General features: G+C 37.7%; 1 protein-coding gene across 4 annotated transcripts in view; it reads right to left on the reverse strand.

Annotated features, from left to right (window-relative positions):
* Positions 1-27,109, reverse strand: part of LOC121452376 (leucine-rich repeat transmembrane protein FLRT2) — a 92,755-nt gene that overhangs the window by 14,162 nt on the left and 51,484 nt on the right. The window contains exon 2 of one of the 4 annotated variants that reach the window (XM_041658494.1): positions 3,099-3,201. The exons of 2 other annotated variants lie outside the window; for them this stretch is intronic. The gene's annotated coding sequence lies outside the window, so the exon portion shown is untranslated. Of the gene's footprint in view, positions 1-3,098; positions 3,202-7,444; positions 7,564-27,109 lie in introns of those variants that run through there. One more of the 4 variants, XR_005974845.1, reaches the window with a different exon arrangement.

The raw sequence follows: 27,109 nt of genomic DNA on the forward strand, positions 1-27,109 counted from the left end.
GATTATAGAAGCCTCCATGTATGTGGATGAGGATGAACGTGGAACAGACAGATATTGGTGATTGTTTAAGAAATCACATAGCTATGTAGACATACGAGCAGGTCCTTGTCCAGGTTAAACACAGTCAGAACACCGCTCTTGTACTTTATCCCAAATATAAAACGATTGTTCACTCTGCACTCATATATACTGTCAATTGCCTTAAGCTATTTAATTTTAGGGAAGGGGGAAGGAGGAGAGAGGAGAAGAGGGAAGTAAGAGATAAGAAACTCTATATCTCTTCCCACCGAAGTAAAAGAGAAGAGACCATACCCTCCCACAAAATAAAGAAGGTATATCCTTATTTTTCTGTCTAAAACTCAGACTGCATTTTGATTCAGTACATGTCCTCAGGCCTATGTGAACAAAATTACCATCACAGAGGTAAAATCGGTGAAAGGTACCCAAATTACACACACACACACACACACACACACACACACACACACACTTAATTCTAGAAAAGATAGTTAAGATTCATTTTTCAACCTTTGTTTTAACCAGTTAATTCTTGGGCAGAATACCAGCAGTCTACACTGCTAAATATAAGTAAAACAAAATGTCAGAGAGCAGTGGGAAGTGAGAGTAATAAAGTAGATTTGAAACAGAGATGGTTATGAGGACATCATTCAATGCATACACGAGACTGGACTACCCAAGCCTTCTTTAGCTTGGCTGAAACACAGGACCTGGTTCTGAGGGGTATTGGAATAATTCCACAACAGTTTAGTAAGTTAACTTGGGAACATGACTTCACCATTCTGCACCTCTTGTTGCTCATGTAAAGCACAGGAAATATCAATCTTTTCCAATTGCCTAAACATCAGAAATCAAATTTTCAGCCTGCTGGACCTTCTTAGCTTTAAACAGCAAAAGCAACTCAAGCCCCAGCACTAAGCCCCTCATGTGATAGAACTGCTTCTGCTGATACATTCAATTTCACTTCCTTTCTTCCACCTCCGGGAGCTGTTTGATAGAGAGCTTTGGAAAAATGAGTTGAGATGTAGCCACCACAAATGGCATTTTACAGAATGGAACTCGACTGGGAACTTGATGAGAATGACATCCACAAGCAAGTCTTTACTCAAAAATGATGACAGAGCACAAGTCAAGGAGAAAGAGACACATATCAGAAGGACTTATGAGCAGATGACCTAGTACTGTCATTTCCCAATGGACTTTCTTCACTTTCTTAAGCACTGTTCATGTCAACTCCCTGGTATTCACACTGACTCATTGCTATCCAATCAAGTTAGACTACAATGCTCCCTTCAATATTCTTCTGCTCCAGGTCCTCAACATTCAAAAATGTGTTAATATAAAACAATTAATTTGGACTAGAATGCTACTTTCTCTACAAGTGTACATTAACAGCAGGCAGTTTCAATCAAGAATCAAGTGGGGTATTTCAGATATTTGAGAGTGTGTGTTTACATGTGTATCTATAGACATGGGTGTCCTTTGATTATGGCTGTGGGTAGAGTTGTATGTGAATGGCACATATATGTGCAAGTTAGAAGACAACCTTGGGTATCATCTCAGGTGCCTTCCACATTTTTGTTTGAGACAGGATGTCTCACTAAGCTGGAATTTTGCCAAGTAGGCTAGGACGGCTGGCCAGTGAATATGGAACATTATTCTGTCTCTACTTCCCATCTTGCTGTCACTGAGCTTATAGGCATATGACACTATACCCAGTTATTTATATAGATTCTAATGATCCAAACTCCATATTTGTGAAGCCAGTGCTTATACTTGCTGAGTCAAGTTCCTAGGTCTAGGCCTTTGCTTAAAGCTGATGTTTCTTACTTATTCATGTTGATTGTTCAGTTTTCTTTTTCCCTCTGTACCTTCTTGACCATTTTTTTTCAAAAAAAATCAAAGTATAGAAGTAATTTTAAAACTAGTAACAGCTCCTGAAGAAGTTCCAACTTCGCAGATCACCACCCCTAGGGCAAGTGGTGCCCTGATTTTCAGAGCCTGGGATGCATAAAGTCACAATGACATAGCTTGATAAAGTCAATGCCCTACCAAGATAACATCCTAGATACACAGATTCCATAACATCCTGTGCTAATCCTTTCTGGGCCTGGGTTACTCAGGTTATGTCCCTAGGCTTGTTCATATACATTGTAGGAGGAAGGAGGAGCCTTCTCAGCTGGCCTTGGAGTGCATGCAAAGCCATGTGGAAGAATAAAAGTCCAATCCTACTAGCATTCCCAGCTTTCCAAGCAGAATTTGTGGGATTTTGAGAATGCTAAAGTATAAATTGTTTGCCCTTCCAGGACATTCTAAGATACAGGCCAGCCACAGTACATAAACCACACACACATCAAAATAAAGTGGCTACCAAGATTCATAACTTTTTAAGAATTACACCTATGGCATACTTCTCTATGCATCATTCATGAGAGCTTTGCAAATGTCTCAGAAAGGCTTTCTGATGGTAGCAGTATCTCCTTACAAGATGCGATTGCTCTTTACCTTCTTAAATGAGGAGAAATTGTGCTCAGTTACTGAATAAATAGAAACATCACTGAGAAATTTATTTCTGAAGCATATTGGCAGGGTGAGCAAAGCAAAAAACTTTAGAAAGTGGCATATTAGTTAACTGTTAGAATTTCTAACTCCTAATGCATGCTAAAATTAAATAAAAACCCATTATCCACTCATGCATAAATTCATTTGTTGAAGTCTTAATCTCCTATATTTTAGAAAGAGGCTATATTTAGAAATGGAGTTTAACATCTCTGTGTCTTATTAAAAAAACAGGAGACTATAATATATAGTCATACTGAGGATAGACCATGTCAAGGAACACAGGAAAAAAATGTTGTCTCAAAAAATCAAAGAAATGAAGCCTCATAAGAATCCAACTCTGTCCGTAGTTTTACTCTGAAATTTTAGTCACCAGAATGAGAGAAAATAAGCTCTCAGTGCCCTAGGTACATAATGGGTGGTGCTCTATCAGGGCAGGACAGCTAATGCAGAGAGACACACTTACCTTCACAATACAGCCACATGTACATAAATGTGACATCTCAGATCGTACAACTCACCATCAGAGGGGATGCTGAAGACACAGCCAGCTTGAGCCAGGGATGTAGCTCTACGGCAGAGTTCTAACATGTAAAAGGCCATCCCATTCTTCAACCCCCTGCCCTGCCATAAACAGAAACAACCCACTTGATCTAACTCCCACAGTAGGTCTGATACATATGTTCAACTAGAGGGCAGCTTCTTCTATAAGATGCCCATTTTGAAACTAATTTTGGCTTCCAGGCATCCCCCAGAGTACTTCCTATTCTAGGAGCTGAAAACTGTCATTTCCAAGGTGCTGTGGTCTTAAGCAGTTCTAAGAATCCACCCAGCTCCTCCTGTCCAGCACAATGAGTTATGACTTCATATCTTCAATGATGATCCATTAGCAAAAATGAAAACTGCTGCTAAGTGTTCATTAAGATAAGTGATATCACCTAACTCTAATTGCATTCTCAGACTATGGAAATCACTGATGTACTTGGATATTTTACTCACCCTCTGCACCAGTAGCTTCCAAAACTAAATGCCTATCTCAGGAGGGAAATATGCCAGAAACAGGGGAGTGGGACTTTCAAGCTTACATTTGATCAGCCCCCAATTCACATCATTCCCATGCTAACTTGGCCCCCTAATACTTGAGCTATAGAAAGCACAATACTGGAAACAGACCCTTACATCTTTAATGAGTCCAGTAAACACCAGAGGATAAAAATTGGTTATCGTTAAAAGAAGAAAAATCGCCGGGCGGTGGTGGCGCACACCTTTAATCCCAGCACTCGGGAGGCAGAGGCAGGTGGATCTCTGTGAGTTCGAGGCCAGCCTGGTCTACAAGAGCTAGTGCCAGGACAGGCTCCAAAGCTACAGAGAAACCCTGTCTCGAAAAACTAAAAAAAAAAAAAAAAAAAAAAAAAAAAAAAAAAAAAAAAGAAGAAGAAAAAAAAAGAAAAATCACCTAGCCAAGTTGTAGTGTTTGTATCCTTCCAACCACATGAAGTAAACAGAAAAAAAGAATGTGAGTCACCTTTCTAGATAACAGTAATGAAAAAATATGAGTGACAAGGTCGTAGACAACTAATCACGGAAGTAATTAACATTACAGAGAACCCAGCATCAAGTGAAGGGTAGCCTAACAGATGACTGTGAGATCTGTCAACTGATTTCAGCTTCCTGATCAGGCTGTGAAATAGCATTACTATGTTATCATTTCTGTGATGTAGAGACAGCCTAGTGAAACACTAAAGTCACTTTTCTAAGGTTATATAACTAAGAGCTCCCTGTTAGGACCCATGTTTTAGAAATTTCCCTGCCAATACTGCACTGTACTCTGTTTATATCTTGGTTTTGAACTAGCAAAACTCATTATCCTGCTTCAGCCTCCTTTGTGCTAGGATGGCAAGTATCCAGGCCACCTATGGTTACTCTCAACAACTGAGCATAAGAGTCTAAGACTATGGAACATCATCAATACTTCTTTTATTGTTCACTGTAATTATATAATTGAATGAAATTTTTGTAATGAAATAATATATGGATACACAAAAGATGTACTCATGAGTTATAATGTAGCTCTTAGCTAAAAAGTAAATAAATAAACAAAACAAAAAACAATACCAAAAGAAAACTTCCCACATTTTCTTGTCCCAATGTTCTCTTGTTGGGTTGAAGGATGAAGGGGGGGGGGCAAAAGGGAGGGTTTGTGAGAACGGGGAGAAATGTGATGAACATACAATAGAATTTGCATGAAACTTAAAAACTAAATAATAGGAAGAAACATAATAATAAAAAAACAGCAATATTTTAAAAACTATTGATGATACACAGTTAAAAGTACTGATGAATTGAGGTTGAAGGGAGACAGAATCTTAAGATCTCATTTCAGTAGAAGAGAGAAAATGAGAAAGGAGAGATGACCCCCTGAGTGGAGAAAGCAAAGCTGCCTCAGTCAGTAACACTGTGAAAAGACTGAAACCTGGGCTCCACCACCTGGTGAGTTCATGTCAAACTACGTACAGTTTACCTATAAGCAGGCATTTAATGTTTGTTTCATTTTAATAAAGTAGCTACCAATTTTGTCTAATATTGGGTAACTTAATTACAGTGGCAATGTCCAAATGCACATGAGGCTACAATGAGCCTTAAATATCAGCTTACTGAGGCAAAACCCCAAGCATATAACACACACACACACATACACACACAGAGAGAGAGAGAGAGAGAGAGAGAGAGAGAGAGAGAGAGAATTACAAAAAGAGATTAACCTCAAAATGTCCATCTGTGAGTTACTGTAAGAAAAGTAAATCTGAGCAGAACCTAAACTCCTGGTGCCTTTAGACCAAAGCAAGTGTTGGAAGGATAGGAGTTTTAATTGAGTCAAATAAAAGATGTGAGATTACATTAAGGGAGAAGAGAGAACTGCTGACTTCCAGGCCCATCTTCATTATTTACCAGATTCACTGCAGTTATTCCCCAAAAGGGCTATGATTAGCTAGGGGTACTTACTGTGCAACCTGGGAGAACCCTGTACTTTGCACAGAAGTGTCCTGTCTTGGTGACAGGACTGAGGATCAAGCACCTCTGGAAATTACACCCCAGTTTCCCCTTTTGTTTCCTAATGTCTGCATCTCAGATCTTAGCTCACACACCCAGGAAGGGAAAGCCAGTCCCCACCCTCACTCTGTTGTAAGTCCTTTTTGAAAATAGCTCCAAATTGCAGCTATTTAGAGAAATTCCATTTATCTGTACCTATTTATTGACTCTATAATTAGTCTAATTAAAATAATAATATTGTTGAAAAAAAATCCAGAAGCTTCCTTTTATAACTTTCATGTGGGAATTTTCAAATTATCTCTCAATTTCTCCATTCGTATCAATTGTCAAAATAAATGCAACCCACAGTAATAATTCATCCTTAGTATGGCCTACCAAAAATTGTAATGTTAAAGACATGGGATAGATAGTAATCATCTGTCCTTAAAGTGTGACCTACCAAGAATGATAACGTCCAAGATGTGGGCTAGGTATAGTTAGAAGTCAAAAGACATCAAAGATAATATTTTTGAAATATTTTTAATGTCCTTGGAAAATGTAGTCTCACTTGGTAAACAGAATTAGCACAACAGAGAAGATTCAAACATTTAGAAAACACAGGAAAAAATAAAAGTAATTCAAGCTCTGGAGAAAAGTCAGAACTTTGACTTTTTGAGTTCTGACTATTATAGGAATGTAGATGTGTCACTCGGCTTTCATTGCCACTACTCAGGGCACCCTCACAGAAGTGAAGCCATCTGTTTGCCATCTTTAAAATGGGTGACAGTCTTCCAGCGCCTACATATAACAAACTACACAACATTCCACAACAACATGTTTTAAACCTATTACACAAGTAAAATGGCTTCTTGAGATTATTTAGCTCATCAAAATACTATAAAAAGCAATAGAAATGAACACTGAAAGAAAACACCGAAAGCTCAATACAATCAAAATATCCCCAAATTACAACACAAGAAAAGGTATTTTGTTACTTAGAAATCTGTACTATTTCTACAAAATTCACAAGTATCTTATCTGTTCTTTTCACATCCCCATAAGAAAGCTTCTATTGGCAGTGAACAATAATTTAGCAGCCTTCTGGTGTGATTATCAGTTATCTGGCAAATCCTAGTGTTCTAGACAGCACACACACACAGTCTACCCTGCCCTCTGTACAAAACAATGCCCAGGACTTCAACTTGCCTTTTCCTTACATCACAAAGGGACCTCCCTCTCCTCTCCTCTTCCATTGATTCCAGAAGAATATCTATATTAGTTCATAAGAGAGCTTGTAAGTGGACAGTGTACTCTAACCAGCTTTTCCGGGAACTCCGAAAACAAAACACTTCAATGTCCCACTTGCATTATGTACCAGAGAGAAAAACAGGGATGAACTAATGGATGATTGGTGGCAGAACATCAAAATGAGAGGCATCAACAACGTTGTACCCCACTCACAAGAAAGAGAGGCTATTTGATTTGGGAGACCTGAAAAATTGGAGAGAAAGCTACATGAAAGATAATTTGTGTTTTCCTCTTTCTATATTCCAGTGAGCTGTAAGAAAACTATCTTCAGATATCCCCTCCCCCAAAACACAACCCAAGAACACCATGGATCCAGAGTTAGGGCAGATTGCTCTGCCATGTATCTTCCAAGTGATTATTAGTCTCATTCTCCACAGCAATAAAAGATCCCCACACAGAATCCCATGCCTGAAAAGAATCATCATTTATCTGGGCCATTGTAAGCAACTTTTTCCCAGGAAGTTGCCATACCGTTGACATGACACAAGCCACTAATGTGAGAGTGTACTTGCTGAAGTATAATTGCTCTCTTTTGAGTTCAGTCCTCGAAAACAATCAGAATGTTGGTCAAATTATACTTCTCTGCCCCGAGTGTAGGACATCATTCAATGACTCTCACTTTGAAGACATCAAAGTCTTGGACGAACCCTGATGCAGACAAAAGGAACAGAAAATGTAATCAGTCCTGATTTCTCCGATTTGTTCTTTAAGCTACGGGGTGCTTCTGTGAAATCAGAAGTGTCATCTTCCATTTCAAATGACAAAAAGAAAAATTAGGGCAGGAGGAGGAGCCAGTGATACAGCAGAATCCCTTCCACAAAGAGAAATCTAATTACAGCAAAAGGATTGTCCCAAGGTTATATTAGCAGCACTGTGACTCTGAGAACCTGGACCAATGTTTGAGGATCACTTGCTTAGAGTTAAGTGTCTTCTGTGGTATTAAAGAAAAACTTTCTCATTCATGAGTATTTTCTTCTGGTACAGGACAGTACTACCCATGGTCATACCAACCTCAGAAGTTTAACAATAATGATGACAATTAGTAAAGATCTAATATTTGTATTCAACTCATCCATTAAACAATATTCTGATATACCTCATCGAATATATCACAGTATCTTGAAAGCAGTATCATCACAGATCTTCCTTTATAAATGACAAAACAGAGCCCAGCCAAGGATTTGCTTAGTCTGTTCTAGGCAACAAGCACCAGAGCTTGGAGTCAAGCCATAGTATTCCGTTCTTTCTTTTGGCTTGGCAGGATCTTCAAGGTTTATTCTCTAGTCCATTCATCTATGGTACCTTGCCATTAACCACACTGAACCATGATGTATCCTATTAATGAGAGAACGCCAGGCTTCACAGCCGATGAGTGATAATGGGCATAATTTTATGCATACAAGTATGACTATATTTCAGAACCCTTTTATGAAGTTCTGGCCTCATTTAAAATTGAATGTGACATAAAAGTGACTCTGATAACAGTGGAATATCTTTCTCCTGAATTGAGCTACCGCAAGTTCATTTGGTCCTGATGGTATGGAAAGCTCTTCACTGCCCATCAGATGACAGATTCTGCTACAGGTTTTATTCACAAAGTGCTTCCCCCTGAATGTTTCTTTCACATTGTGCACTCTGTAACTCCTTCAGCACTGTCGTATATCCCATATAAAACCAAATGTATTGTGCTTAGTTCCTATCTTTATGAACTTAACTGTGTCTCTCATGCATCATCCTTTCTCACCTCCCTGTCTATACGAGGATCCTGCTGCTATTTGTGTCTTTGTATTCAAAACCCAACAACACCTTCAGAATATAAAATGTGAAGAATATGAAACATTCTATCTTGACAAAAGGCTGAATTTGTCATCTAAAACACATCCACTAAGACAAGACACTGCAACATGAAGAGTAAGCCAACGATGGGGCCTCAGGCTAAGTCAATCTCAAGGATAAAGATGGTCAGGTTTTCACTGTTCCAAGTTTCTAGCACTAGAAACTTACCAACTTCCCACTTGATCTTGCCTTTGCTTTCATGTAAATTGTAATGCCTTTACTTCTTATTTTCTAGCTCCACATATTTTAGCTCAGACCAACTGAATTAGCTATGGAAGTATGCAAAGTCTCAAAGTCTAATTAAGTCTGTGTTTTCGTGGCCTCATACTCATCATCATCTCTCCTTTCCCTGTCCTCACCTACCTATAAGCTTCTTCTTTGTTTTTCTTGCATCTGTCTACTTCCCAACCACTGAATGCACTACCAGCAAAGGAAAAGAAGACACACACACACACACACACACACACACACACACACACGAAGGAAAGAACACACACACACACAAACATACACAAACACAGAGAGAGAATTATGAGATCAACTTAATATCTATTCAGCCAGTCTAATAATGTTACAAGAGCAAGCAAACATGTGTTCAAAGATAAAGGAAGTAGTGTTCTATTCCTAAACATTTTTAATAGGTGTGTGCTACTGAGAAGAAACTGAAGTTTACAATGCCATTTTTTAATCTCTCTCAAAATAAGGTAATAACAATACCCAACTCCTGGAATTACTTTGAGAACTAAGAATACCAATATGTTTTGCTTTTGGTCACCACCACTCCACTATCCTTACTAAGAACTGTGAGTGTGTGTGTGTGTGTGTGTGTGTAAGTGCATTTGTATAGAGCTCAGAGAACATTGGGTATTATAAAAATTTTTACATTCTTTTGAGACAAGTCTCATTGTATCTGGAACTTTAGAGGCTGGTGTTCAAGAAGCCTCCAGAGATCATTTTGTCTCTGCTTCATTCAGTACTAGGGTTATGCACATGGTCATGTCCAGCTTTTGAACAAACTGCTGGGGCTTTTCAGCTCCATTCCTCATGATTGGTAAGAAAGTACTTTTAGTCTCAAAGCCATTTCCCCAACCCTAATAAAACTTTACTTGAAACATGTCTAAGGAATATATTCATGGATAGCAACAAAAAAGACTGTTTCTGAATCTGAGCAAAACATTTAGCCTCTTAATTCAAAACGGTCACCTGAATTCTAATTGCCACCTTAATATACAGAATAACTGCATTCCTCCTATTCCATCCCAAGGCATAGCTGCACCGAACAGATTGTACATGGTTAAGTCAATTATACAGAATGTATAATAGAAAGAGGAGACCCTGGGTTCTAGGCTTTAAAACTTTATCTTGATTCTGTCATTAACTAAACATCTTGGTGGTTTGGAGTTGAGTATTTTGAAACTGCATCAGGAAGGAGTTTTCATAATAAGTAAGGTCTCATGCAATCTGAGTTCCAGAGTTCATTGATGGATGGACAGCTCAGTATACCATCATGTCTGACTGAGAAGAAGCCCTAGGACCTACAGAATGTCTCAGAGCATCTGAATGTCACCAGCAGAAGCCAGAGATTATGGTGAATTCACTGATCATAAAGCATTTATGAAGATGATAGAAAAGACAATTCCTTGCATATCTTTTGAGTTTCTGGGATTCCTTATGAATTGTGCCCAAGACTTAACTTGAAAATCTGAAAGAGTTTAAGATTCCAGAATAATCTGTTTACTCAGCTAAGAAGCCTGCTTAATACCAGGATGATTGAACATAGTCAGTCAGATTGTAGATCCAAACACTGCTCTGCCATTAATGAGCTGCGAGCAAATATTTAACAAGTCATTTAACTTCTCTAATGCAACATTTCCTTGCAGCAAAGTCTTAGAAATTAAATGAACAAAGTTTTTTCTTAGTAAATAGCTTAAATGGAGTAAGTGTTCAATAAAAGATAACCATTATTTTCATCATTATACATAGGTTATGTCTCTATGAAAAGACCATCTTAACACTTTTGAGCGTAGCACCTTAATTAAAATAATGCTAAATGTACGCAGCAAGCCATCAGAGACAGGTTGACAATGGGACAAACAACTCAGCTTAGTTTCCAAAAATACACAGATGTATTGTAACTATAAGTATAGAAATTTTGCTGGTATAAAAAGCAATATGAACAGTATCTACCGTCTCTCTAGTTCCATTCAGCTATAAAATCTTATATTGTATAATTTTAAGCCAAATATCACTAAATAAAACTCAGTATTTTTATATTTATTTACAAAAGTGAAAATCACTGACAAGAGATGCATAACAGCTCTATGAGCAGACTGAGATTCTCTGGTTTGTTCTAACCCATTAAATATCATAAAGACAGCTGCATGCTGATATTTCTTGAATTAACCTTTCAAATGAGAAAAGAGAATTGTTTTTAAAATTAACTTAGAGACTTTTGCTATCTTACTGAGATTACCACCAACAGAATTTAGAAAACAAATAAAGAAATTAAACTTCTAGTGACATTTATGCATAATATCTCTCTTCAAAATTCAATCAAATAATTCAACATGACAGCATTTTGGAGAAATTCAGTTCTGGCGTGTGAGACCCAGCCATGAAAAGGTAAGGAGACTTGAGACTTAAGAAAGAGGTAAATTGTGCTAGAATTCCAAAATTTATAGCACATTTCCAAACTAAACTTTATCTTCATAGAACCTGGCATCAAGAAAGGTAGAATTTAGCTGCCACAAGCAAGCTGAAGGAACTCATAATATATTATAATATATAATTGATTATGGCTAGCTATACTGTTCCTGAGCTTTCTTTCATACTATTAACATGGTCTAATGTCATGAAAAATAGTAAGGCCATCAGATGATGGCACATAATTCTTGGGTATCTGATTTAGTGACTTTGCTTGTCCTATAGGGCTTGTGATGTATACTAAGATCATTTGTCAAGCAAGATAGTAGTTATGACCAAGATGTCTCTCGTTCTGACAAATTGCATCCTTACAATCATTTTAACACAACCACAAATTTCTCTAGATTGGTAGAAGAATGTATTGAATAATATGGATAATATCCTTATAATAAATACTCATAATAATTTTCCTTCTTACATTTTAATTTATATTTGCATATTAAATTTTATTTAATGACTTCTGATTTCAAGAACCCTGAGGTAGTCATGTTATTATTGTGGCCTTTTATGTCATATGATTTGACGTCAGCTTGGATAGCTAGTTCTGGTTTTCCTAATTATATTTTTATAACAGCAGAATGAGCCATATCTAAAAATAAGGAAGGAGAAAATCACTTCTGCCATTAAAGCATCCTGACTTCACCTTGATTTTTCGCTCTCAGGAAACACTATCATTTTTAAATGTTTGCTTGCATTCTGAGCAACAGATTTTTAAAGCCATATGCTGTATCCCTACTCAACATTCCCATTACCATTTAAAGTGTGCTTGAAATCAACTGAAAGTCAACACGGCACATAATAAGGTACAACTAGCATGTTTGGATCTATGCAATTTCGAGCAAACACCCAAATTCTCCCAGGGATCATGATGACAGAACTAAAACAGGAAAAAAGTTCCGAAACATAATCAATTCTCAGGAAAGATGATGGGTCGTTGGACTAAAATTTCTAAACTTGAAGTCCTTTTATCTGCTTGCACATTGAACAAAATATTATTAAATATTAATAAAGAATATAAAATATTCTTTCCCCTAATATTTTCACAATGAAAATTACTTCACAGGCTGAAGAAATCAGGTAGTAGAAATAGTACATGCTGTACCAAGCAAAAGTACCTGAGTTCTGATTTCCAGGACCCATGTAAAAAGCTGGGCACTGCAGCAGTGCCCGTAATGCCAAGTACTGGGAAAGAGAGACAGATAGAACCCAGAGTTCTCTCACGGCCCAGTCAGTCTTGATCCATTAGCTAGTTCAGTGGGAGAACTTATCTCAAAAACCAACGTGGAGACGGGTTGAGGAAGACCCCTAGTATCAGTCAAGTCTAGACACATATAATCATACAAACCCACATATATAATGTGTACATGCATGCCTTTGACACACACAAACACACTACTTCAAAATCAGTTTATCTTATGCTACTCTCTAATTCTGGCTTCATAGACAATTCTGAAAAGCAAAGATGACAAATCATTGAAAAATATGCTTCAGCTACAAAAAATTTAAAAAAAGAAACAAAAGGACAAACACACATAGAATGTGTGTGTTCAGCTGTGTTAGAGATTTATATAATTCATTTTAATTTTTGTGTATGTGTGTGTGTGAAGATAAGAGTAGTCAGTTATTGTTCTGACTCCACCCAAACCTGCAAGTACAAATTCTACATCTGGCTCCAGATCTGCAAGAAGTGATAACCAGTGAAAACAAACAGAGACAGCAGTTCAGATGTGCCTGCTTCCTGCACCCTGGGTGAGAGGCAGCCTCCCTGCCTTGTACAGGGAGATGCTGTTTGTCTTAGGGGCAGCAACATTTTAAAAGACTCTTCCTGACTATGAAAAAAATGTTAATTTCCTGAGACATGCAGTCACAGGTCTTTCCTAATATGACTGAACATAAGTCTAATGCCAACTGCAGAATCCTCAGAGGTACTGACCTCCCCACCCCAGGGATTCTTACAGACACCCTAAAGGCATACCAAAGAACAAAATCATCACATGCCAATCAACTGACGATGTCAAATTTTCATGAAACCAGGAAAACATGTAAATTCATAGGTAAAGTCAAGAAAACATAATTGACTAAAAATAGCTGAGATTTTCTACTGTATGTTATTCTTTATATATTCCCTTATAGGAATAACTATAGATTTTATTTCTAGGCTCTTTTGTATTAGGACTTCAAAGAAAATTTTAATATTAATCCTATTGGTAGATACCCTTTGAACATGGCCAGCATTTAAAACTTGGATAAAAGCAAAGTATTAATTCTTGAGGTCTTTTCATAGACTTCAAAAGGCTCTTTTTTTTTAGCATTGAAAGAAATCCATAATTTCTTAGAGTCATGTCCAAATACATACACATAAATAAATAAATCTTAAGACAATCCTTGAAATGTGTGCACTTCTGAGAACATTCCCCACATCAGGCATCTTGTTGAGCATTTTTTATTATTATATTTTCTTAACAATCTTCAGAAATATCCCTAGAAGCCCTGATTACTCATGAATTTATGGGGCTTTTAAGATAAAAAAAATTAAAAGTCATTCAACATGATAGAATTTATTTGAAAATTAGCACTTGGTCCTATGCATATGAGACTCCCAAACCCAGGTTCATAATACCAATTTATAATACTCATTTTATGTGAGCTAATTACTAGGAACATTCATAGAACTGCTAAGAAAACTTTAGCTCTTAACAGGATTGTAGGAAAAAATCAATGTGATGTCTGAGATTCAAAGGTTTTAAAACATAATTATGTATGTGAATCAACTTCAAATGAGCAAGACAGAGACAATCCTAAAGGCTCTGCTTCTTGCAGAGTTTAGGAAGATATTTCCCATGTGTTGTCTACAAATAAACATTGGTTAAAGGAGTTTAAGATGTGTAGTAAAAGGGTGTGTGGGAATAATTTTACACACTTTTGGTCAACTTAAACCACACCAGGGATGTTTAACATAAGGGACCTGGGTCAAAGATGTCTGTGGGTATCTGCCAGTTCATACACACCTACAGGCAAAGACACACATGCATATTCATTCTATACTATACACATGCCGTGTTTCTTAGCTCTCAGGATCATGACCCAAATTTCTCCTTGTCTCTCTTCACCAAGAGCAAACTTGGAAAGCAATCAGAACCCGAGCAAAATCCTTGTGCTCTGCTAGTCACCGTATTCTATAATTTCCAACTTTCTGCTTCTTTTGAAAAGTTTTAAGCCAGGAATTAACATGAACCATGTCTGTAAAATTTCTTCTGTTACTGCTTTGTGGACCCATCTTGACTCAGCTGCCTGGTTGCGTCTCACTTTTCTTTCCTCAGACGTCTTTCACAGTCATATACTTGTCCTACATTAATAACACTCATTACTTGACCTGTTACGGTGATAAAACATGCACGTGTGTGTGTGTGTGTGTGTGTGTGTGTGTGTGTGTGTGCAACTTAAGGAAGGAATTGTTCACTCCCCAATCAAAGTACAATCTGTTGTGGCAGAGAAGCGATGGCAGCAGGAGCTTGTCAAAGCTGGTCTAATTGCATGTGTAGTCAGGACCCAGAGAGATAAGAGTAAGAGTGCTATCTCTCTCAGTTCACTATCTATTTTATTAAGTCCAGGACCTAGGCTCATTGATTGGTACCACCAATATTCGAGGCATAAGTCAATTTAATCTAGATAACTCCTCACAGGCACGCCCAGATATATATCCTAGGTGATTTTCCAGACTGTCATATTGAAAATCAATATTAACCACCGCACCAGGCACAACATCCCAAAGTCTGCCTACAGTCTTCATGACTTACTTTTAGTCTATTTTTGGGTGCAAGAAAGCCCCAGAGCATTTCCAAGGAAGCTGATCTTGTTGTTGAGTAAGACACAACTGGGCAAAGGTTTGGAGCAGCCAACCAGACTCATGTACCTCTGAGTGCAGCATGGTGTCAGAATCCTCCTCCCACACAGGCGATATCATGTCCTCAATCAGAGAAAGGTACATATTTTGGTCCTGTTAAGACAAGGCCAGTCTTCATTCTCATTGTAGGTGAACTGCATGTGTCTACCAACTCAATGCTTATTTGAATTTCTTGCAGAAAACTTGATTCTGAAGCTGAAATCAGCTCCTGGTAAAACTATAATATGAACAGACTTAAAAAAACTAGACAACAATGAGGACCCTAAGAGAGATATACATAGATCTAATCTACCTGGGAAGTAGAAAAAGACAAGATATCCTGAGTAAATTGGGAGCATGGGGATCTTGGGAGAGGGTTGAAGGGGAGGAGAGAGGTAGGGAGGGGAGCAGAGAAAAATGTAGAGCTCAATAAAAAAAATAATAAAGAAACTCACCTATACATACATATATATATAAATTTTAGCTTAAGTAAAAACTAATTACTTACTATTAAAATCTCACTAGTTGATTTCTTTGAGATTGTTTAAATAATCCTATTTCAATCCTTATGTACTCCATGCATGTGTTCAGTAGTAATTTTAATATAATTTATCAATAAATACCTGAACATTCTTAGAAAAACAGAAAGTTGATGAATGAGATCATAGTCTAAGCTGATTAGTGACTTACATATGTAACTTTTTGGGTACTAATAAAAATAATATTTATTATTCTCATAGAACTTTCCCACAAACAATTTTTGCCAAGAATATTTCATTTTTTCATTTTTTTATTTTAAATTTAACTTATTTTTTAATTTTATTTTATATTTCATCCACAGTTCTCCCCTCCACCCTTTCAACTGCTCTGCCCCAACCCTCCTCACATCTCATCCCCTGTCCACTTCTCTCAATCGGTAAAGACTCCCAAGGGAAGTCAACAAAGTCAGACACATTAAGTTGGGGGAGAACTTTATAAGAAACAGGTGGTAACTATCTTTAGTATTTGGAGCCAGATGCGAAATTATTTCAAGAAAAGGGAGAAATACGTAGGCAATTAAGAATCATCTAAACATTGCTAAACAACCAAAAGAAATAGTGGAGAGTTGATAATGTTGTAGAATTGTTGACAGGCTACAAAATGTTATTCATTAGCTTTTAGAAATACAAAAATACTAGATGATACTTCATGGTACTGACCCTTAGAAAGCACACACGACACAAGTAATATCCTACTTGCATGGCCTAATTTCTGCTCCACATTTTCCATCTTATAAAGGCACCCAACTTTTGTTTAAAAGAGGGAACTTATGAAAAATATGCCAAGACTTAGACTAACTGTATTGCCTAATGGTCAAAAGATGTGGAATGGAAAAGAGGTTGGACATAAGATGAAAGAGGCGATAAGTGGCTAGTTACGGACTTTCCAAAGTAACATGAGTGCATATTAACTAGGAATACATGCAACGCAAAGCAAAATTTAAAAATTTGAGGGTGAAAAACAAACTGATTAATCACCACAAGTCATTTGTGCAAAAGGAAACAAAAACAAAACAAAATGATTAAATATTGTATAAGCAACACTATGTAGACACCTTCTAAAATACCACTTATAGCTTTTCTTATGCACTTAACCACAACATTCTCAAAGAAACATAATATAACCCACTGTCAATCATCTATCTGAGAAAAGAAGAAAATATTACCTATATCCAGATTAGAAACGAAACAGCAGATAGTTGGGGAAGAATATTTTCTGTATTCCCATCCATCCACTGATCTGAACATTATGAATAAAATATTTAGGTAATTAGGGTATACATTATAATACTTAATCTAAAAACTCCATTGTTCATGAGACTAACATGGTAGCTTACTTTTTACACGTAAATTCCCTAGAACAGCATATAATATCCCACATGAACCAAGGCAAAATTCACAGACATAGTTTTTGATGGAGCAGATATTTCCACATTCTGAGTATATTTATTCTTACAAAAAGTTCTATAATTTACTATATGATAGGAAGAAAGGCAGATCCCGTCATTTATGGGCTGCTTCAATATTTGCAGATAGATCACTACTTGACTTGGAGGAAAAACCCCTGGATGTGTTAAACAAACGATGGGGCACTAAGGGGAGTGTTTGTTTGTCTCTGTACTCACTTTTATACCTTGCTGTTTTACTTATTCTTACAATATATACTGATGAGTGTTAAGATATTAGAAAGTCATCTTTATCCTGCCCCCCCCCCCCAAAATAGCCTGACAAAATGTTTCTATTGGATAATCAGTTGGTGTGTTCTTTCCTGGTAAAGACTATTTCTCCCACTTTCAGTATTCCTTAGTTGCCTGTAGGTTTTTTTTGGCAGCAGGGGGAGTATTCCTGTGTTTTCCCTCATCTACATCAGCATGACTATCTTTGTTGTCCTTGTTTGGCCCAAGATTAGGAGTCATGTTGGTGAGACTTTATGGGTGTAACTTCTGATATTCTTAGAAGACATAATCTTAGAGCAAATCCCTGTTCTATTGGCTCATAAAATACTCCCTTCTCCTCTTTTGCAATGGTCTCTCATCCCTAGAAACATACATATAATGTATCATTATGCAGACAGAGCAGGTTTTACTTACGTCTTTGTGAAAAATATGTATATTATAACATTTAATGGGTAAAAAAGGACATGAATTTGAAAGAGAGCAAGGAGGGATATATGGAAAAATTTAAAGGTCACAAATTGAATTATAAGGATACAATTAAAATTTTTAAAAATTAAAGAAATATTTCAAAACAATAGAAATATCAATAATATTGTTGACTTAAAGTGCTGATGTTTTGGATATATTATGTTAAATTAAACTTATTACTCACTTCAAAACATATTTCATCTTGTCACATTTATTGTAATGACCAATTTCAAGTACTGCCAGATCTATTACTATGATGTAAAGAAATTGTTCATTTGACAATTCTTAAATCACTTGGTAATTTACTCTGTGATTTTTCAATTAGTGTAATAAATTATTCATTTCTTGACTGTTATGAATGATTTAAACAATAAGATGAATGTGCCCTAAATTTATATAACAGTCTGTGTGAGGATAAGGTCCTTCTAGCCTACATGTCTGTAAGAGACAAGGTTTACCTGGCAAAATATTTATTAAACAATGAGAGTACAATACATTCACCAGTCAAAGCAATGTCTGAATTATAAATAAGGAGACATACTCTCTTGTCACTCAATCAAAGATAATTGAGGAGAAATATGTAGTTGCCTATAACCCTAGATATATAATGATTTGTCTTATTCTCTGACAGCATATTGTATGAATTGGCCAAAGCAATTTGATAGTTATTTTGTAGGCTTTAAGTAATGGGTCTCTCCACCTCCCAAGTGGTCCCCTAAATTTCAAGTGCATAACAAGAAACTGTTCTGACAGGTGCCAAACAAGGGACAGCGAATGCTGTACTGTATGCTCAGCCTGTTTATCTTCAGTTTCCAAATTCCTACACACTGCAGACTTTCTAATCAGGAGAAGACTTTACTTCCAACATACCTATAATGCACGGAGTCTTGTTAACTTCCCTGACCGTCAGCTGGTTCTAACACCAAGTCACCACCTTCTAGCAGTTTTCCTAATGGTTGTATTCTTATTGTTCAAGATTGGCTGGTTGATTTCAGTTTACTTATGAGAAATTTGAATAATGGACTTTCAAATATGCCGTGGTGAATGTGGATTCAAGGAATGGAGATAATTCCAAATGGTCATTAGTAAAAATTGCATGGGAATGAGAGAAATAGCAGGATATGCTTGGACTGGTGTGTCAGAGGAGCTGCTGGGCTATGCTTGGAGTGGGAGGAGTATGGGTGTGGCACTGACCCTTAGGTACTTGCTGGTTAGGACAGTGTAAATGTAGTATAGAGGCTAGGCATGAGACTTGAGGATGGCGCACACAGGCAAATTTCTAAGCAGTCAACAGGCTGGGACAGTCCAAATGTAAGACCCAGGCTAAGCCTAGAGAAATGAAATGGTTTTGTTAGAATCACAACAGACTAGAGTCAGGAAGGCTCTGCAGATTGGCATGTCACAAGGATGCTAATCATGGAGGGTGGAAACAGAATAAGAGTTCTATGGTCCACAGCACACACTAGACTGAACAGGCACAGAGAAAGTGTCACCTGGGTTAGGTCTAGGGGCCAGTCTTCAAGGATTCCAACTCCCAAGAAAGTGTCAACACTGAGAAAACAGAAACCAAATGGTAGCTTGCATGCAAGTCTTTGAAACCTCCCTTTTTAAAAAAAAGATGACTATTTCACACCAAGAGTTAAAATCAAAACACTTGATGCTTTCTTTCCCAAGCATGATATTAACCGACTTGGAATTTCTTTCAAACTACCTTGCTGTTAGCCCTTTGCAACTTACCCAAAGACAAAGGTAAAAGAAATATCAAAAAAAAAACCACTTTATCTACATAAAAAGAAGAAGGAAACAAGCAATTCAGTGACCTACTCAAGGCCACTCTGCGTTGAGAAGAAACAGTGATTAAACGTCTGACTCAGCGAGCTTCTGACGGCCACAAATGCCAAGAGCACACTAGGTGTGAATAATCAAATGGCACTTCACACATGCCTCTTCATATGATAGTACCTGTAGATGCCATGACCTTCAGGTACCCAAACCCTATACTATTTTTAACTGAATATATTGGCAAAGACAAGAGGGGAAGTGAGTTTATTCATGTGCTGAACCTATCACCTTGAAGAACAAGTTGATACTAGTGATTTGGTTTTTAGAGGATAAAATTCAAATTTAGAAAAGGCAAAAAGCGAGGGGAGAGAAGATACAAGCTGGTACTATTCTTACCCATGAATTAAAGAGAGAAGCAATTTTACTCATGAATTAAGAAAAAAATAAATTAGTCTACAATGTTCCCCAGGCTCTGCCACATAACATAACTATCATAATAGCTCTCTGTTTAAACAGTTTTACCTCTCAGCCTCCACTCTTTGAACCTGGGCCCAGGGGAGGAACTTTTGACAGTCACAGCCTGGGGGGTGATTAGCATTGGGTGGGCAGAGAAAACAGAGTGGGCTAACTGCTACAAAGCTCAATACAGCATGACATTTTGAAACAAAGCCATCAATGTTTGGGAGTGTCACCTTGAAAGAGTACTGAACTGAGGTCAGGAATTGGACTAGGTTACTTATTTTCTGGAACCTTTGTATTTCCATCTACATAATATTACTAATACAACAGCAGATTTGACCATGAAAGCTACCTGTTGGTGAGTCAAGAAAAAAATCCAGTTCAAATACTTCATTCAATTACTCAAAGTTACCTGAAAATTTAACATTAATGCTACCTGAAAACATTAAAACACGTAACTTTAAAAAGAAGAAACTCTAACTCCACAAAAAATAAACACAAGTCTTAAATTTATAATAACACTGAGAAAAAAAATGTCCAGTATTGAATAAGTATTTACTTGATGTGTTTTAAAAGACCTTTGTCACAGGGCAGTGGTGGCACACGCCTTTAATCCCAGCACTCTGTAGGCAGAGGCAGGCGGATCTCTGTGAGTTCAAGGCCAGCCTGGTCTATAAGAGCTAGTTCAGGGCAGGAACCAAAAAAAGCTACAGAGAAACCCTGTCTCTAACCCCCACCCCCCCCCAAAAAAAGACCTTTGTCTAATTCAGTCACCACTAATAAGAAAGGATGCTAAAACAAACAACCCTGGAATAGTCCCTCAATAATTTTTCATGCCACAAGTCTGAGTATTTTGCTGAATGTAAATGGTAATTAAAAATTATGGGCAGAATTTAAGCTGGCAACATTCACACCAAAAAAGGATGCTAAAATTGTAATTATATTTGTATCATCTTTGAAACACGAGTTCCTCTGCCAAGGCTAAAATTTTTATTTAGTCTTCAGGGATCCAATATGGTTTGTTTGAACTGTCAACTGTGACCACATCTGAAGAGGCAGTTTTCATTTGTCTGTTGATATTGTGGTGAGTTTCGAATAACAGGGATGTCTTCACTTGGGCATCAGGGGGGATGGGGGGGGGTCCTCCCTGGTCAAGTTATTTAATTTGTTGAAACAGTTTGGCACTTGAAAAGCAAGTTCCTATTAAAATGACCTGAAAACCCAATATGTTTTTCCACTTTAAGAGGTGTAGAGAGCCATAAACCACAAGATTATACAGTCAACTAACAAACTAAACAAGTCAAGAGGCTCTGGACAGCAGAAGGGACTCATCAGCAGAAATTCACTGCAACTATTAGCACACTGGTGTTTGCTGTCAATGCCAATTAGAGGGTCCAAGATGATCTCTGCTATTAAATTTTCTTTCATTCCTCAGCCAGTACAAACTAGATGACAAAGCAGTTGCAGTGCAAAAATGCACTTGTGCCCACTTCCTGAAAAGGAGAAAGTCTGTGTGCAAGCCAGCATTCATGTGCATAAGCATCGCTTTTGGAAACAAGGTTAAACTGAGCTTCCTCAGTCAATGGTAAGAGACAATCATAGCACATTTGTCCACAATACTGTAAAGTTGCAAATGCCATGTGAGAGGCTGGTTATAAAAAACAGCTCAGGTTTTGCTGAAGTTAAAGGGCAGACTATTGATCTGGAAAGGAAAATGAATGAAAATAAATACATAAACATAGCAAGCATTTTCAAGCTCCCAGAAAACTTCCTTGTCCCACCAAAACTCCTTAACAACCCTTCTGTGTGTGTCGAACATTTCGTCGTGAATTTCTTTCTTATTACTTTGAGGTCACATTGGACAAAATGCTAAGTCCATATCCAAATTGAATATTTCTATATTGACCATTACCAAGAAAATGTGCCTTTTATACATAAAAGTTATTCACGTATTTCTATGTGTTGTATGTATTACATATCCTTATATATGCTATATTTAAAGATTTATTTTACTTTTAAATTTATATGTATGGTAGTTTTCTTTTATGTGTATAGGTTACAAATGTTTATGAGCAACCATGTTGGTGCTGGGAATCAGGCCAGAGTTCTCTGCAAGACCAAGAAGTGCTCTTAATCACTGAGCAATCTCTCCAGCTCCACTAAATACCATATTTTTTAAAAAAAAATTGCACAACGAAAATTATTACATAAATATTGGTACATACAGAATATATTTAAACATCATTTTTAACACCACTCCTCATTTTAGAAATTTTACTGTACTATAGCAATCACATCTAACATGTTACCTACCCACTTATCAAACTTTTTTTTTTTTTTTTTTTTTTTTTGGTTTTTCAAGACAGGGTTTCTCTGTGGCTTTGGAGCCTGTCCTGGAACTAGCTCTGTAGACCAGGCTGGTCTCGAACTCACAGAGATCCGCCTGCCTCTGCCTCCCGAGTGCTGGGATTAAAGGCGTGCGCCACCACCGCCCGGCTTGGCATTAGCTACCTTAATCGCAGCCCTTGTTGTAGGTATCACTAGAGGTATCACATGAGGAAAGCAATCAGAGGTCAAAGACACACAATAGGTCAGAAGAAGACTTTTAAATACCTCCATAGTCCTTGGAAGTAAGTCAAACAGCCATTTACTATGTCACAGAGACCTAGGCTGTCTCTTGTCTTTTTCTGGTCCATTTATATCTGTACTTATTCTTTTGCCATCCTCCCTGCTCATTCTCTCTACACTTTCTGGATGTTAACCCTTTTTCAATGAAATGTAAGCAACTATACCAAACCCTCCTCTAGCTCCCACACAGAAGGCCTGCCTGAGGTAGGGCCAGTGACGCCTGAACCCACGAGCAACCTCATAGATGTGCAGCTGCAGACATGCACACCAACTCTGCATGGCTCAGAAAGCAGCTCTCAGCAGCACTTGGCACCCCGTGTGAGTGTGCATCTGCAACAGCAGCCAGCCACTGCACAGTGAGTGATTCTCTGCCAAAGCCAGGCAGGCCTGCCTGTGAGCAGAGCAAAGGGCCTGGGAGGCAGAGAAGAACGTCCATTCTCTGGGGCTTTGGAGGGTGTATTGTAACATCCTGAAAGACAAGAAGGGGAAAGCCCGCCAAAAGCTGTCCATGGATGAACCTCAGCTCCACTGTGGCTTCCAGCCTAGGCACTCACTATCTGATGCTTTACAGATACACAGAATGAAGATGTGGAGTAAGAAACCTTCCTGCAGCTTGCATCGGCCCCTCCATTTTTTCTCATTTATATCTTTCACCGGTTTGGTCACGAAATATCTTTCCTAATTATTTAAACAAGGAAATAAGTATCATGTCCTGAATCAATATTCTACAACCCGGGAAGCTCACATCCCACTCAGAAAAGACATCTCAAGTCTTATGCAAACATTAATCAACTCACTCATTCATGTTATGAGGTAAGTAGCTCAGAAGCCCTAGTTCAGCAGTGCTTAGAAAGGTTAAGACAACAGAGCAATTTAATTGAAGGGCCTTCCAGAGCCTTCGAGCTGACTACCAAAGGAACGCGGCTGTCCACATTCCCTGAAAAACAAATAAATCTGACTGCAATGCTAAAGACAGTTCATACGTTAGAGCTCAGTCGGTAACAAGAAACTAATGCCAATCACGAGCTGTTCTTATGCCATTCATACACTCATGGTCAGATTCTGATTAGCTTAAGAAAGGTCCCTGTTCTCCTAACTGATCCCTCAGAGGCTCTTGCTCTAAGGCAGACAACTTTCTGCACTCATTGACAATAAACCGAACCGTATTTCCTTCTTTTAACAATGCCTTGAGGCAACCTTCCTAAATGGTGCCAGGGGGGTGCGGTTCTGCCTTTACTATCTAGCAGTTCAGGAATAGGCTCCAAGTAACTCTCAGAGGCATCAGGGGCTGATTCTGGAAGCACCTGCTGCCAAAATAGAACTAAACTCCTAAAATTCATTGTACTAACCCACATTTGAATTCTGCTCAGGAAGAAGTGCCCATCCATTGCTCAATGGATTAACTCCTTAATAACTGCTACTCCGGTAAATGTGATGTTCCTATCTCCCAGCACCAAGAAACTGGGAGGGTTTAAGAATATGCACAAAAATGAAAGACTCTCATTGATAGTTTTTAATTTCCACATTTCTGAAAATGTTATGATATACTTTACAAAAGTAAGATAGACACCATAAATGGATATATCTCTCTAAATATTGTTGGTAGAAGAAGTACTAGGAGAAACAGTCTGATCCTTAAAGGTGAACCTTGCCTGCTATGTTCATTACACACAGAGATTATCTTCCATTGCCATTTCTCCACACAGTTCTTAGAATCCTTGCCGTCAACTCAATATTCCATTCCTCAAAAGGGAATTTTTTCTAGGTTTTTTTTTCCAATTTTTAATCTTATCATTATTTTATTGTACATATGTGCCTCTACTTATCAAGCTATCAAAATGAGGGGGTTTCCTACCGAATTGATAATAAAAAGCCCGGATTTACTGGACACTTCTTGAAGTTGAAAGAGTCTCTACATGAATATCTCAGGCTGCCCCCTGAATGGCCACTTGAGATCAGCCTGATTACCATTGCTTTTATACGCTCACAGTAGCGACTACATTAGTAAGATCTGAGGGAACTTAGCTGGATCTAAATGAATGTGCCTTCATTTAGCTCAAGCCACAGTACTGAAGTTGGTTTTTCAGTCGTTTCCAATGTATAAATCCGAAAGTGACATCACAGAACATAAATGATTCCGTGCCTCTGGAAATAAGTGCCAGGATTTTAACTCACAGTGCCTGGATTTTAGACTTCATAACCTCTGTGTAATGCTACCTCAAAGAAATGGTAGGTACAAATGAAACTTAGTGAGTAGAATTCAAAAGGATGTCTAAATGTATTGAGTAAACAATTGCCCAGGCTTCTATTTTGAACTTTCTGGCTATTTCCATTATTCTTAAATCATAATAAACCATAGCTACGTTTTACTCAGAAAAAAACACCCGTGCAAATCAATGAATGCTAGAGTATTTCTTGTAACAAAAATAATGCTCATATCACTACTGCACAGAATTATAGCCAAATTCCACCTTGTTTTACCTTACTACAAGCCTGTAGTATCTAATAACAGGACCTGCACATGCATTTTAATCTGTATATCAGAAAGGCTATAGATTAGTAGTCATCGTTAAGGAAAGATTTCACAATACCAGAGGTACCTTACATGTCTCTAATAGCATGTTTATATTGCTTAACATTTGCATTTGCCTGTACATGTGCCTATCATAGCCAAGATTGCATCCTTCCAAAGGCCTTAATCTTGGTAGAATATAAATGACACACAATTTTGTGTATGACACTTCCAAGATGTGAGCAGAATAAAATGAAGGAAGGAAGGAAGGAAGGAAGGAAGGAAGGAAAGGAGACAGAAGGAAGGAAAAAACAATGTAAAAATAGGTTTTAAAATTTTTATCACATTTTTCTTTAAATGAAATATGGAAAATAAATATTGGCTTAGCATTCTCATAAGTTCTGTAAACATACGCACTGTTTTCTTAAAACCGAGCAATGATAATATAATCATTTAAAATTCATTGCTATAAATTAAAACATAAAAGTGTCTAAAAAGCAAACCTTTAGGAATTTTTGCAATGTCACATCACCATTTTCTAGAGAGAATTTATCCTCTCGTTTCTCTTTTCCTTCCAGCAGAAAATGAACACCTGCATCCTGGAATAAACTTTTAATGCAATGATAAGCATGCATGCCTAGGAAGACCGGGATTGTGAACTCTGAGGAAGGAAACAAGCTCCACCACCACCACCACCACAGGCTTCCAAGAAGTTGAGAAGTGGTAGAGTTTCCTGACGGTTGCAACCAGAACTCCGTGGCACTACCCAGTTACTGTTTTCTTTCTTGACCACTAAAGCAGGCCTTTTCTGAGAGGAGCGGCTTTCTTCAATGAGCCCCTGAGACCACAGGCATTCCATTCAACGCACGGTTTGTTCTCTTCTGGAATTCGGAATACTGGCTGCCCTTGCTGCTGCCTCCAAACCATCACTGATCAAATAAGAAAGCAATTTGCATAGGGTTCATTTCCACTTTATTCTGCTTTTTGTCCACGTCTAGATCAGGATGGTTAGAAACACCCCAATGTAGAGGTCACATTCAAGGGTATACGGGGTGAGTAACTAAAAGGAAAAGGTTCAAGAAGTACTGGAGGCTAATAGTGGAGGGAAAGGAAGCCTATTGCAAAAAAAAGGAATAAAAAGACCCGAGTGACAGTGAAACGTGTCAAACTGGAAGAAACTGGAATCACTCTATGCTGTCCTATCTCTGATTATCCAGCATTTATAGAGTGTCTATGAGGTATCCCAGGTACTTCATTTCCATTTCTGCACTTAATATGCAAAAGGGTCTAGAATTATGAGAATATCCAAAATACTGTAAGAGAAGAAGCAAGATACAAATGCAGTAATGATCAAATTTAGACCCATTTTCTTAACTAACAGTCTCGGTTTCTGATAAGTCATTTTTTTTTTTTTAAGAATCCTTTCCCGTGATAGGAATTGTGTTGTTATATGCAACTAAGAACTTCAGCCATTCACTCAGTTTTCCAGTGATGTGCTCCCTTGAACATTAACTTTAAATTAAATCCTAGTAAGGTTGTGTGTAATAAGCGGGTCAAAGCCATAGTAAATGTACACTAATAGTAGCATATGCATACATGAATAGATATACTCCGTGTAAACATACTCATCAGGGGCAAAAACCACATTTCCCCTGAAAGTCTGTAAAAGTCCAGCAATACCAACAGCATCTCCCCTGGATCATTAATT

This window comes from Microtus oregoni, unplaced genomic scaffold, assembly GCF_018167655.1.
Source record: "Microtus oregoni isolate MIOR12 unplaced genomic scaffold, Mior012 000009F_ref0000495, whole genome shotgun sequence".
Lineage (NCBI taxonomy): Eukaryota > Metazoa > Chordata > Mammalia > Rodentia > Cricetidae > Microtus > Microtus oregoni.